At 34.0% G+C, this 14,849-nt stretch overlaps 1 protein-coding gene across 1 annotated transcript in view; it reads right to left on the minus strand.

Moving 5' to 3' along the window:
* Nucleotides 1-14,849, minus strand: part of LOC127862722 (uncharacterized) — a 185,654-nt gene that overhangs the window by 118,545 nt on the left and 52,260 nt on the right. The gene's annotated exons all lie outside the window — the stretch shown is intronic.

Below are 14,849 nucleotides of genomic sequence, written 5' to 3' on the forward strand. Positions count from 1 at the left end.
ATGTGTCGTATCAATAGATATTATCGCAGGAAATTAACATGAAATTTATTGTGGTCACAAATAAATAAAAACGAGCATTTTGTATCTACAAAAATCTAGTAATCATACCACATTTGCGTTGAAATTGTGGCTATTGCTATAAGGAACACTGATCGTTTAGATGTTAACTTTATTTGACGAAATACTTTACGAAATTTTCGTTGATTTTGAGCGTTTAAATAGAGACTTTAACCCATTTAACTCAGTGCTATTTTATTGCAGACCATTGATAAAATGTAGAAAACAGCTTAAATATCAAATCACTTTAACAGAAAAATAAAAATTGCTTGGCCTAAAATTTAAATACTCATTTGCATAGTGCTGCAACAATATACCGGAATATCGGTATATATTGCAATACGCAATCCGCATATTGTATTGCGATACGATTTTCATCATACCGGTACGAACAGTTTACAAAAATGTATTCACATTTCCATCCAGAAAAGCCATCCGAAATAATGATATCAAGGTAAACAAAACAAAGCGGTGTAAATAAATTTTTACGTAAAAATAGCATTCTAAAAAGTGTATTATACGGAGTAGCGTTGGTACATGGGAGCATTTGTTTGATGCTTTTGAACAGATTAGCGTTGAATTAACTGTTTCGTTCAATTCTGAATTGAGCATTATTAAATTTGTAATCCGAATTTTGGAAACACGTTTACAAATTTTAATGCTTACGCGACAATACAAAATGCTAGGGTCAAATAAAAAGTGCTTTATCTTTGTCTCAATAAAAAGCGCGCGAAAATTATGCAAACATGTAGAACTTTGCATGGAAAGTATGGGTGTATTTTGTGTTTTATAAAAGCGGGAACATCACATTTAATAGGCGATTTACGTGTGTTCCGTGGGAAAAAAAGGCCCCGGTTGGACGTGATTTCATCACATCTTTAAATAGTAACAAATGCCAAAATGTATTTGATACTTAAGATAATATGCAAACGTTTGTGTTACTTGTAATTCTTGAGCACATGTATAGTAAATATTTAACAGAATTTGCTATAAAACTGGAATGTACAGGATTATCGGGTAATTGGCAAGTTATAATTCTGGTACAAGTTAGCAATATATTGCGATATATTGCAATACGGGTTTTTGAACTGACAATATATTGCAATACGGTTTTTGGCGTATTGTTGCAGCACTACATTTGCATACGCGGCCCTGGAAATGTCACGTCGTCTTCTCTGTAAACCAAAAAAATGGGGGCAACACTTTGGGGCTTTATTGGTCATTTTACACTTGCTATGAACAGGCTAGGTTGGCGCTAAGGAAAATAAATTAGTAGCCAAATTTCAGCACTACGATAACGACCCACATTATAACCTTATTTGCTCAATGAACGAAATAATCATTATCATGAATCTATAGGTATCAACAATGACTGTATTAAATTATCATTGAAGTCACATTTAAATAAATTATTTGTTACCTGAAATCAAATAATTTTATGTTTTTTTTATTTTTCATTTATATTTATTTTCATACACAGGCATAAACAGTATACAATGTTAGAACTTTCAGATATGCCCCGGTCTTTGATTGGGTGGGTCTTGCGTAACTCTTATTCGCCATCCCCCTTCTCTCATTGCCGTAGTCTGGTGCTTCTTGATTCTTGAAAAATACATTTACTGCAATGTATTCTTGAATTGACATATTTTTCCATAGTGGCAATATATAATTTATTGAAACGTACCGGTAAATTTGTAAGTCTTAAATACTGCATGTACTGAGTGGCTAGGCTATATTTAGTTACACATCGTCTGTTTTAAAAAAAGCATGCTTTGCATGCGTAGAACTTGGCATTGCAGACGACAGCAATAATTTCGCGCTCTTTCTTATAACACGGGTTTTACATGGCATACCGGTATTAATGCATGGTGAATAGTCGTTATCACGTGGCTGTAGAAAAACGGTGTGAATCAGTTCTACAAATAGACATGTTAAAAGATACATGCACTGGATTTAATTTGTTACCGCATCATATTATTAACGGGTTTTGTTTTTCACAACTTACTCGCCGTAAGTAATTTTACACTGCTCACCAATCGCAATTATTTTCTCATAATTAATGATTGTTTACAGTACGGTAAATAGGTGTGATGATGATGCCCGTAACCGCCTTTAATGTACTGCTTTATTTACCGGTTTTATATCACGTATTAATGCTACAACTGTGATTCATTGTTAATAAACCTGCGATAAACGCTTACTCTGTGACCGACGTCAATCAAAAATAATAATCTCTATACAACTCCGCCTCCATAAACATTCTCGTAACCGATTGGATGTTAAATTTCACAGTTTGGCGACTGGAAAGTTACCCGAAAATTTCCCGTGATGCATCTGTCAGCATACATGACTGTGTTATGTGGCTTCGGTTATCTCTTATCAATGGACTATCTGTTACCACCTGGAGCTTTTATGGCGATTACATGTGGAAATCGGTATCGAGTTCTCTTTAAAAGTAGGGAATATTATATACTTATAGAGAAATATCAGGGTTTTTTGCAATCGCCATTTTCATTCGCATTTTAAACTTTAATTGCCAGCTGAAAGATTCAATCGCCGATGGCGATTTTGGCGATCGGAAACGCTAACATAGACAGGGGTTTTTTGGACCGATTTTATAGCAGAAATTCGGCTATGTTCCCAATCCCAAAAAGTTTACTTTTTTCCCAAAATGTGGCAAAAAATTCCCAATTTCAAAAAAAAGTCTAATGTGTATTTTATCTCAATTTTAATTCAATTACATCTAACAAAGTATTATATGATTTTGTTCTTTTAATTTGAATGATTATAAAGGGTTATTTCAAATTTAATATTTCCCTAATCAGTAGACTTTTCGTTTAGAAAAAAAGGCTAATGAATTTATTTTCCCAATTTCATGAAAATGCCGATAAAATTCCCAATTCCAAAGCCATGGGCTATTTCCCAAAAAGTGGGAAAAAAAACCCTGATGAACATAGAAAAGTAAAATATCATTTTTTAAGAAAGGTGCTAATACCTTTATTCTTATTTACCTGTTTGAATCGCATTTTCTTTGAATTTCTTCTCGGACGCTGTGTAAACAAACCGCTGTCACTTTTGACATAAGTCGCACACGGAAAAATAACGCACGCGACGAGAGTTCACGAGAATAATGGATACCACGATGTTAGAACTCCCACGATATTGGGATACTCGACGATACTGTGCTTTTGTTGAAATCTCACTGCAAAAACCTGATGGTGCTTGCGTTCAGGTAGATTTTCGTAGAAGTTGCATGACATACATTTTTTTATTCTAATGTCCAAGAAGCCATGTTCATATTTAAATTAAAACTAGGCTTGCACAATCTAAAATAAAGCAAAGACGGAAAAAATGCTATAACATTTGGCGGTTTCATTACGAGTCTCTATAGCAGCCATTGGCATTTGATTTAGTGTAAAATAACCTCAAACATTAATTGAACGTATACGAAGCCGTCAGTCAATTGAACGCGTATTTGTGTACCGAAGCAACCCACTAGCAGTTTTATCAATAAGAAAAGTAAGAGAATGTTACCTTTTCATCTGGAAACTGTTTATTTGCGTGTCAGATTGGTAGACGATTTCCCGCAAATGTTATAAATTAACCTCCTTTTGAAGAACGTTGCTTACATCTTTAACAAGTAATAATATTTAAGTCGAGACGGCAAGTTGAGTCGGTCTCAACTGAAATGAGATTTGAAGGGATCTTTTCACATATTTTGGCATGTATTAAAGTTCATCATTAAATGCTTTATATTGATCAATTTAAATATTGGATCTAAAAAGCTGCAATAAAAAACAAGAATACCATTTTTTTAAAGAAAAAAGTAACCCTCAACAGGGCTCGAACCACCTGGAGTAAAAGTCTAAGGCTTAGAACACTCGGCCATCCGTGCTCATAAAATGAATGATGTATTTTATACTTCATATAGTAATCCTCGTAGTGTCACACAATATAAGGAGAACAACAGAACTATCCAAATTAGTAAATCGTTTCGCATTGCAACGCTTTATTATTTTCAGGCTTGTAAATCGTCAAAAGATGCAAATAATGTATTTTTAGAGCATGATATACCGGTTCCTCACAAATATCATAACTACAACGAACATTTGCGTATCTGAAACCATTTTTTTGTAATTTGTCAAATTACCAAAACGTGAAAAGGCCTCTTTAATATTATAATACATGTATAGGTATGTTTAATTAAATGGTGACTGCAAAATTGCGAACCGTCTGTTGTTTTTTTTCTGGGTAGTTTTTATTATGCCACATTTGTCGTGTATTTACATCGTCGATACTCACGTTCGGTGATACCTGCTATTCATCTTGAAATCGGTTATGTTGAATTTTGCCTCGCTCTGGAAAAAATGGTCTTGATTCAAGTGCGTGAAGCGACGTCCCAGATTAGCCTGTGCAGTCGTTTATCTAGCCTGTGCGGGATTATCTAGAACGAAGCTTTACGCACATGCATTAAGCCCCTTTTTCCCACAGCGCGGCGCAATTCTAATGGCCGTTTTCAAATAAGTTTGGGACGTGCGGAATACGCAACAACCGATTTAATGCAACGGCATTTTGATGTAAGTACTCTAAAGGATATATGCTTCAAATACACAACTATACCAAATCGTTATTTATTGTCCGATTTCCTATGCGGTTTGTTGGCATGTTGCTCGGTTAACATTTTCTTGTTCAAAGTTTATGTTAAGTGTGTTTACGAGCTGATGCTTCATGTAATCGGATTCTTAGTACACACGAAAATAAAACATACAAAACTGAGACAACTGGACATAATGCACGTGCTTCCAGTATCGTCCTGTGTTAGTACGAGCAGGCTTCCGTTTAATGGAATTTTTCGTTTAAATAAAGTCTCTTTTGAGCAAAAATCCAAGATAGGCGGACAATCAGAACGAGGCTCAAATATACCCCAATTGACTCTGTCTGATTAAAAACATAACGGCTAATATGAGGTGCAATTTTATATTTAGCCCACAACAAAACGTCACTTATGATGAATACTTTCATAAAATAACGTACACGTGAGATATTGTTTTAATTCGTATTGAATTCCTGAAATAACATCATCATTTAGGTTGATTTGAAATGATTAAATCTTTTCAAAAATGTAACGTGCATGTTTTGTTTAAATGTAATTTAAATGAGTTGTTAGAATAATAATTATTATAATTTTACATTGCTTAATATAACATTGTTATAATTTGATTGTATTTGTGTTAATTTGAATGTATTTGTGTTTAGACAATCGTCTACGTCTACGTCTACGCATTCGTCATCGTATGTATGAGAATAAATTGGTAGAAAGACGCATGTCTCCATGATGATTTGTTCCAAATGAACTGAATAACTTACAGTAATGTAGTCCTACAACGCTTGTTATACAACGATAGACGGACTACCGAAGATAAACTAAGTTCAATAACATAACGTCACTATATCGATGAAGTTACGTCTTTGTTATATAAGTCAATGGCATCGAACATCATGGTAACAAAGTTGGGCATGTTTTGTCAAAGAGTGCCACTTTCGGATTGGCAATTAATGATTCAGTTATGTATTAATTGTAAGGTAAACAACGATCATATGTGGACGAAAAGAAATCAGCACGAACATAAATATATACCAAAAATGACGTAATAAATGTAGATTTGTCAAGAGAAGAATCAGACTTTGTTACACTTTGGGACTTTTCTAACGCATCACTTTTCATACTTGAATATCTCAGTTATGAGTAAAGACATTTATTTAAAATTTTACATACGATCATTTGACTACCTTCTATGCAAGCTCACGATAAAATCATTATTTCGTGACGATTGAACGCTTTAGCACGTGGGCTAGGTGTGGTTCCATATTTTTGCAGGTTGAAACGTTGAAACGCGATTTAATTCTATTTTTATTTCAATTTCATTATTTTAGGAGGGTTCTTCCATAAGGAAAACATAAAATTAATTTACAAAACCATATACCGGTAGCTCGTATGAATATTCAGGAGCGCAATCGCGCACTTTGTATTTTACAGACTACCTTTCCCACTTGCTAAAGCGTCTGATCGTCACGGATGAATGATTTTATCGTTAGCTTGCACATATTGTAGTCAAGTGATCACATGTGCAATTTTAAATAAATATATTTACTCATTACTGAGCTATGTTAGTTTTAAAAAGTATTGCGTTAGAAAAATCACCAATTGTTGTAAATGGCGATATACATGTTATTCCGATTTAATTTCAATTTCATAATTCTAGGTAAGTTTTTACACTAGGAAAACATTACAGTAATGAAAGAAAAACAATATGGCTCGTATGGATATTGAGGAGCGAAACTGTTCAATCGGCATGTTGCAAGCCGGTCAGTTATCAAGACGTGTAAGTTTATGCGTTTTACTTTTCACATTGTTATTATTTAACGTTGTACGAGTTTGCGAATTTGATTTTTGAAGTGGCGTTTTTAATTTAAGTTTTTTTTTCAATTTTAATTAAATTTTCAGGAATTATCAGATATGTGTAGAATTATCCATGGTCCAAATTTCAATACAAGCCGTTCAAAAATAAGGGAGCTATATTGATATGATAAAGTGATGTATTAGAAAAGTTTCAAAGTGTACTCGAAGGTTGTTGATAGAAGCATGTTGCCTTTATTGTGTGTGTGTTTTTTCACTGAATTTATAAATATATGAGCAGCGGTCTAGGAAAACGGCGCTTAATGCGTGTGCGTAAAGTGTTGTCCCAGATAAGACTGTCAGCACTGGCTTATCAGACACAACACCTTCCGCTTAAACTGGATTTTCCTTTTTAAACGAAAACTTGCATAACAGCGGAAAGAGTCGTCCCTGATTAGCCTGTGAAGTCCACATCTGGGATTACACTATACGCAGCATATTCATTAGTCCCCATTTTCCAAGAGTGCGCCTCATTTTTTCACTAAGCTCGATTTTGTTCACATAAAAAATTCTATACTTCATTGAAAATCAAATAATAACATATGAATGTCAGAATAGATCGTCATCGCAAAGTATTGTTACGTTACACAATGATATAATGTAGACACGGAACCATTTATGAAATTTGGAATGTTTACAACTAATCATTAATAAAATAAATGACTAGTAAATATATTTAGTCCAAAAGTCTTACGATCATAGTTTTTGCTGGTAAATGTAATTGTTTTATCCAAAAATATATAAACATTTTGCTATGAAATGCGAGAATACAAGTTAATATATAGCCACGAATTTCTTGAATACATGTAACATTATTTGAATGAAGGATTTTCGTATTGATGTTTACTGTTATTAAACGTGTCTACTACACAAGCTTATTATTATAATCATTTTTATATGCTAAAATTTAAACAATATTATTGGGAATATTTAAAAATGAATTAATCAGGAATCAACTTTTTTCTGGGGTGGAAAATCAAGCGTACTGGGTGATTCAGAGCCCTGTGCGTCACTACAAAAAGTTCACATTCTACACGCTGTCATTTAAACACCGAGATGTCACTTGTTCGCTCCCCACAGTGAGAACGTTCTGTCTTCATCTCCCCAAAAGACACCAAGTACTGATGAAACCAGGAAACGGACTCGAGAGCGTTACGATAAATCTGAGGCTGTTCACGCAATCAAGCTACAATAAATAGGTTTGAACTAAACGCTGTCAGTAATGCAGATTGTATTGCTAGCCAAATTATCAATGAAAATGTTTACAAATGCTTTATAATTTTATTTATTTTGATTGACTTATTATCCATATACGAAGCGATGTCCAGATTGAAATCTATTATTATGAATATATGACTTTCTTTTATTTATAAAAAAATGTTTTGGCTTTTAAAATGCGGTTCCGTTTCCTACGTAATGCCAACATCCAGCCAGGCGCTCATACTTAATAAAGGCGTACTGACAGAGGATGAAGTGCGACCGACATCGTCGGGACATCGTTCGGGATCTCAGTGCTCTGTGCCGACAGTTGTGAGGTAATATTGAAAGTGCATCTGATGATGATGGAGATAGTAGCGAAAGTGATGGTTTTGGTGGTGATGATGATGATAATTAACATCATCATCATCATCATCATCATCACCAACATCATCATTATCATGATCGAAAGTTGCAATCAGGACACACTAAATAATGCTCATTTGACTTTTGCCGTTCAAATGTGATCTTTGCCTTTTGGCTGCGGACAATGATCTTACACACATCGTCTCCACATGTCAAATATGTTTGGCAAGTTATTTAAAATGATAAGTGATGAAGTAACTGTTTGGACTTAATTTTGAACTCTAAGTGTGACCATCAACCTCGTTTAGACAAGACAAACGACCATATCCCGTCATTATAACAATGTTGCCATACGTGACCCCTGTGACCTCAACCAGATGAATCCTAATTAAACAATTGTAATCTGGAGGACGACCAATCACCACGTGAAATATGCTCTCAGTGTGTAAGGCATAGTTCTTTTAATTATGAAGGATAATCAAGAGTGACCAAAGTGTGATGGAGGCCTAACGGACGGAAGGGCAGTACAAAGAAAACAAAATGATCTCCCCAGGTTCAATAGGTAAAAGCTATATATGTGGAAGTGTATAAATGGAAAGACAATCCTTGGACATTGTATTTGTAAGAACAACAAAGAGTCACTCAACAATACTATTATATATTAATGGCTGTGCCCTTTATCGAGAGTGTCACATCAATATTAGAGCGGGAAAAACATATTACCAACATAAACATAAACATGTTTTATTCTTTACATACAGCATGATTTTTAGAAATGGACAAAACAACAGCATTAGTGTAATGCGCTTTGTCTTAACAAACACATTAAAAACAAGATGTGTTTGTGAAACACAATGTCCCCCTATATGACGTTTGACCTTGAAGGATGACCTTGACCCTTCACCACTCAAAATGTGCAGCTCCATGAGATACACATGCATGTCAAATATAAAATTGCTAGCTTCAATATTGCAGAAGTTACATTACATGAGCAATTTTGACCCATATATTTGACCTAGAAGGATGACCTTGACCTTTCACTACTTAAAATGTGCAGCTCCATGAGATACACATGCATGCCAAATATCAAGTTGCTATCTTCAATATTGCAAAAGTATTCATAAAATAAGCGATTTGGGCCACATATATTTGACCTCTGACCTTGAAGGATGACCTTGACATTGACCTTTCACCACTCAAAATGTGCAGCTCCATAAGTTACACATGCACCAAATATCAAGTTGCTATCTTCAATATTGCAAAAGTATTCATAAAATAAGCGATTTGGGCCACATATATTTGACCTCTGACCTTGAAGGATGACCTTGACCTTTTACCACTCAAAATGTACAGCTCCATAAGATACACATGCATGCCAAATATCAAGTTGCTATCTTCAATATTGCAAAAGTATTCATAAAATGAGGGATTTTGGCCACATATATTTGACCTCTGACCTTGAAGGATGACCTTGACCAAGACCTTTCACCACTCAAAATGTTCAGCTCCATGAGATACACATGCATGCCAAATATCAAGTTGGTATATTCAATTTAGCAAAAGTTATTGCAAAATGTTAAAGTTGGCGCAAACCAACCAACAGACCAACAGACCAACAGACAGAGCAAAAACAATATGTCCCCCACTACTATACTACTACACATTTGCTTTCGTTGTATAAGCAATTATATTGGTTTCTAGTATGACCAATAAAGACTCTGCCTTAATATGTAATTGACTTGTATCAAATAACGAGGTATTAAATTTTCTTCGTATGATGTATAACAAAAAATATTTTTTTACTTACTTGTCCTTATTTAAAAGTTGTTTCCAATGCCTTAAGTATATTTTTCTCTTCAGAATTCGTTATGCTGTTTCAACAGTTCAATACATTTATTATCATTCACACAAGCAATTTTTTTATAACAATGTTCGTAGAAATGAATGTGAAATATGATTTGTAAGGGATATGTATTTCTTGAAATTATGAAGAATAATGAAGAGTGACAAAAGTGTTATACAGGACTTACGGGCGAGAGGACAGTTACAATAAAACAAAATGTGCTCCCCAGGTTCAATAGGGGAAAGCTATATGTAAGTGGAAAGCCAATCCTTGAAGATTTTATTAGTAATAACAACAAAGTATCACTAAACAATACTAGTCCACATAAATGGTTATGTACTTTATTGAGTGCATCATCAATATTAGATTGGGAATTACATTATTACCAACATCAACATGTTTAATTATTTACAAACAACATTTTGTATAGAAATGGTGGACAAAAACAACAGCATAAGAAACCACAATAAAAGTACTCACGATTATAGACAAAATTAAGCTCAGTAAGCCAAAACAGTGGGAGATTTACAGAAAATGGCTCCATTGAAGGCACTGCACTGTCATCAATTGTGGGAATGTTAACATAAAAGGTCAAACACATTGTTACAAAACTAATAAAATGTCAAACTTTATTTTCAGCAATACGTCAATACGTTCACGTTTAATATAAGCACAAACATAAGTGTTAATTCCACATACACTTACAAAGCAGACATCTTTGTTTTTATTTTTTTAAGCAAATACTATTGCTCTCTACTTTACCAATATAGACAATTGCATTTTTTGACAATTGTTAGCATATGACAACACTCTTCCTTAATTTGTGAATGACTGATTTCAAATAACAAGGTACTAAATTTTCTTTTGATAATGTAAAACAAAATTAAACTTATTTTAAGAAGTTGTTCTTAATCAAAAGCAGTTGATATAACAAGGTGTTTATATTACATTGAGTACAGTATTCTCTTCAGAATCTGTTACTGTGCATTTTTTTAACAGTTTAATACATATATGAGGATTCACACAATCAATATTTGTATGACTATGGTTTGTACAAATTAATGTAAACAGTGAGTGAATCTTATAAAAATTGCAACAATAAATAAATAATGTACATTTAAAATACTATTGTTTCACAGTTGCTCTGTATATAAATGTCAAAATATACCTCTCTAGTGTATGCAGTGATCAAGAGATATTGATTAAGATACTCAGTGATTAAAGAGGATACATTTTGGTCGTCTTCATATGCATATACAAATATAAAGCATAATAAACTATTATGTCCGAAAATAAATTTAAACACTTATGAGCATCTAAGTCTATGATCTAACAACACAAATTAACATTTATAACTTTTGCCATTTTTCATAAAACTCAAAACATTTTTTTTTTTTTCAGTTTTCCTTAAAGTTTCCCCAAAAATGCAAGAGCCATTCTCGACTATTTCGCAAACAATATCCATTGAAATCAACAAAGCACTGGTAGTAAATACAGAATCAATACTTTTAGGTACATTACATAAGTGTGCACATAATTTATTTAGATTTTCACGAATGCTACTAAACAAGATTCTTGTTTGAATACCGACCCGAATGAGCAAATTAACAAGTATTATTTTTAGAAAGATTGTTAGTTTCTTTACACTACTTTTATCTAGCTTATCTATAATACCGGTAAAAAACAGAAAACTGAAACACGTTTTATAACATGAAAATACTCCAATATTTTTTTAATGTTGTCTAAGTTACCAACCTCATTTAGAAAGCTTTGTCACACTTGAAGTCTTTGATAAAAGTGTATTTCCCATTAGTTTACCATTATCAGGATCACAATATGTAGTGATATCATAATATAGACAAAGAGATTGCATATACGTGCAATATGCGTGCTTTTAAAATACTTAACATGCTATATTGAACACAATGTTTGAACATAAAGACTGACAGCATAACAATTCCCATAAAACATAAACTATTGTTTTTGTATGAATATAACTTGGTTGGTCACATATAATATAAAACGTAAGCTATTGTGTTTTTTAATACAACTTGGCTGGCAACATACAACATGTGGCTGTTGACATGACTTTGTGGCTTTCCACTTGAATTGTTGTGATGTGTCATTCTGCCATTTCGATCTGAACAAGGTCATTCATTTTCACCCGTCATAACATTCATAGATTCAGAGTAAGTGTTGAACAAACCAGGAGGTATGTGAAGACTTGCACATCTAAAACAGTATGTAACTCTGAGCTTCTTAGGTTTGACTGGGGTCAATATGTTAACAATTGCTGCAACAGGCTGTGTTTCTGATTGGATTGTTTGACTTCCTCAAATTGCATCTGAAAAAAGAAAGACTCGTTACTGTAGATGTCAGTTTTTATTAATTTTTATACCGATGACAAATCAAGAACAAGCGCCGCACTTGGTATTTCAGAATGTTACAACTAATCTGATTTGAATCCATTGAGGCAATGATGGTCCTGAGACTATTTATAAAATAATGATAGATAATAAATAGTTAAACTGGTTTGCCATCATGCACCAACATTTTTCTTTTTGTCTCAAAATTCCACTAATTTAAAAGACAAAGAACCAAAATACACAAGTAGGCAAGTTCACAGAATAGCAAATATCTTTGGTTTAATCACACAAGAAGCAATACTTTTTGAGTTTAGACTTGACATACAAATTCAACAGCTGGATGTACGTATGAACGGACAAATGTACATCTACATGCACTCACACATCTCTGAACTTGGGAGCATGTAAAAAACATCGACACGACAAGAACACTCACCCGAAGTTTGTTCTGCAAGATCTGTACAGACTAAGGGTCCTGTACCTTGGATATACCAGAATCTTGAGATGATGATTGCTGCTTGTTCATGTGCTGTTATGATGTTCATAGACTGAAGGATCCACACCATAGACATGCCAGAAACTCGAATGATGACTGTTGCTGGTTCAAATGCTTCAAAAGCAAACCAACGCTTTGCTATCCGGGTTTCTGCAATTAAGTTGGTCATGTGTTAATTAAGACAACAATTTTTAAGACTTTATTAGCATTTCATAAAAATTGTCAAGTATCAAAATGCGGGTTCAACCCTGGCAACACACTTAATACTCTCTGAAAAAGCCATTAACTTTAAAAAATAGATCTTTGTCATAGACGTGGCAAACACCCCCTCATGAAGATCTGATGAAAAGAACTTGAAATGCTTATGTGTAAAACGCATCCGTGACCCCGCCACCTAGTTTTTGGCAAGGCATAGCCCATGTTCGAACATTGCCTAGAGATCATCTAGATTAAACTTTTGACCAAGTTTGTTGAAGAACGGATGATAAGTGCTTGAAATAGAGAGCCGGCACCAAACTTAATGTGTAAAAAGCAATTAGTGACCCCATGACCTAGTTTTTTGCCCGGCATGGCCCATTTTCGATAATGGCCTAGAGATCATCTATAAAAAAAACTTTTGACCAAGTTCGGTGAAGAGCGGATGATAAGTACTTAAAATTGAGAGTGGGCACCTACTGATTATGTAAAACGCACTAAGTGACTCTGTGACCTTGTTTTTGGTCCGGCATGGCCCATGTTCAATTGTTTCCTATAGATCATCTAAATAAAACATCTGACCAAGTTTGGTGAAGATTGGATGAAAAGTACTTTAAAGGGATCTTTTCACGCTTTGGTAAATTGACAAAATTGAAAAAAGTTGTTTCAGATTCGCAAATTTTTGTTTTAGTTATGATATTTGTGAGGAAACAGTAATACTGAAAATTTACCATGCTCTAATATAGCCATTATATGCATCTTTTAACGATTTTAAAACCTAAAAATTATAAAGCGTTGCAACGCGAAACGATTGAATAATTTGGAGAGTTCTGTTTTTGTCGTTAAATTTTGTGCAACTACGAAGATTGCTTATATAACGTATAAAATACGTCAAGGGTGTGTATTCGGCGATATAGCTCAGTAGGCTAGAGCGTTTTTACTTCAGGACTCTGGCAGGACTCCAGGGGTCACTAGTTCGAAACCTGCTCCGGGCAATGATCTTTTCCTTTTTTTAATTTTATTCTTGATTTTTTACTGCAGCTTTTACGATCCAATGTTTACATTTATCAATATAAAGCATTTAATGAATATGTTAAAAAATGCCAAAATCTGTGAAAAGGCCCCTTTAATAAGAGAGCAGACATCATGCTGAATGTTTAAAACACACTAAGTGATACCATGCCCTAGGTTTTGATCCTGCATGACCCATATTCAAACTTGACCATGACACCATCTAGATACTTCTGACAAAGTTTGGTGAAGATCGGATGAAAACAACCTGAATTAGAGAGCGAACACTTAATACGGATCGACCGTCAGACCGACCGACAGACAAGTTCACTCCTATATACCCCCTAAACTAAAACATCACTGACCCCTCTTCGTAATTCAATGTTATAATAAGAACCACACTTACAGTTGATATGGAACATGATTTTGTAAAGAGTGAAAGAGTCAGATATGTTGGAACCTGTTGATAAATTGTTTGCTGTTGTTGTTGTTGTGGTTTTGAGTTTTAATATAACTCTAGATGTAAAATTTAAAATGCAAATTTGAGGGTTTAACTTGAAACTTGTGCACTTTCTTCAAATTTCTTTATAAGATAAGTAGTTTGTGGCTGAACCCTTAAAATTAGATTAGATAAACTGGTCAATTAATTGAAGAGCAGAAACCCCAGTTTGTATTGAGTTTTACCTATTGGGTATTTGTGAAAGCTTTATTGCATCAAAAGGTTTAGGCTTTTACAACTGGGTCTCCTGAATGCTTTGCCACAGTGGCCCCTTTTGCAAAGGCCAGGTGACTTACCTATTAAGATGCAGAGTTTGATAATGTGAACATCGCTCACTGGGCTTGAACTTGTGAGTATAAGAC

This window comes from Dreissena polymorpha, chromosome 1 (genome assembly GCF_020536995.1).
Source record: "Dreissena polymorpha isolate Duluth1 chromosome 1, UMN_Dpol_1.0, whole genome shotgun sequence".
NCBI lineage: Eukaryota > Metazoa > Mollusca > Bivalvia > Myida > Dreissenidae > Dreissena > Dreissena polymorpha.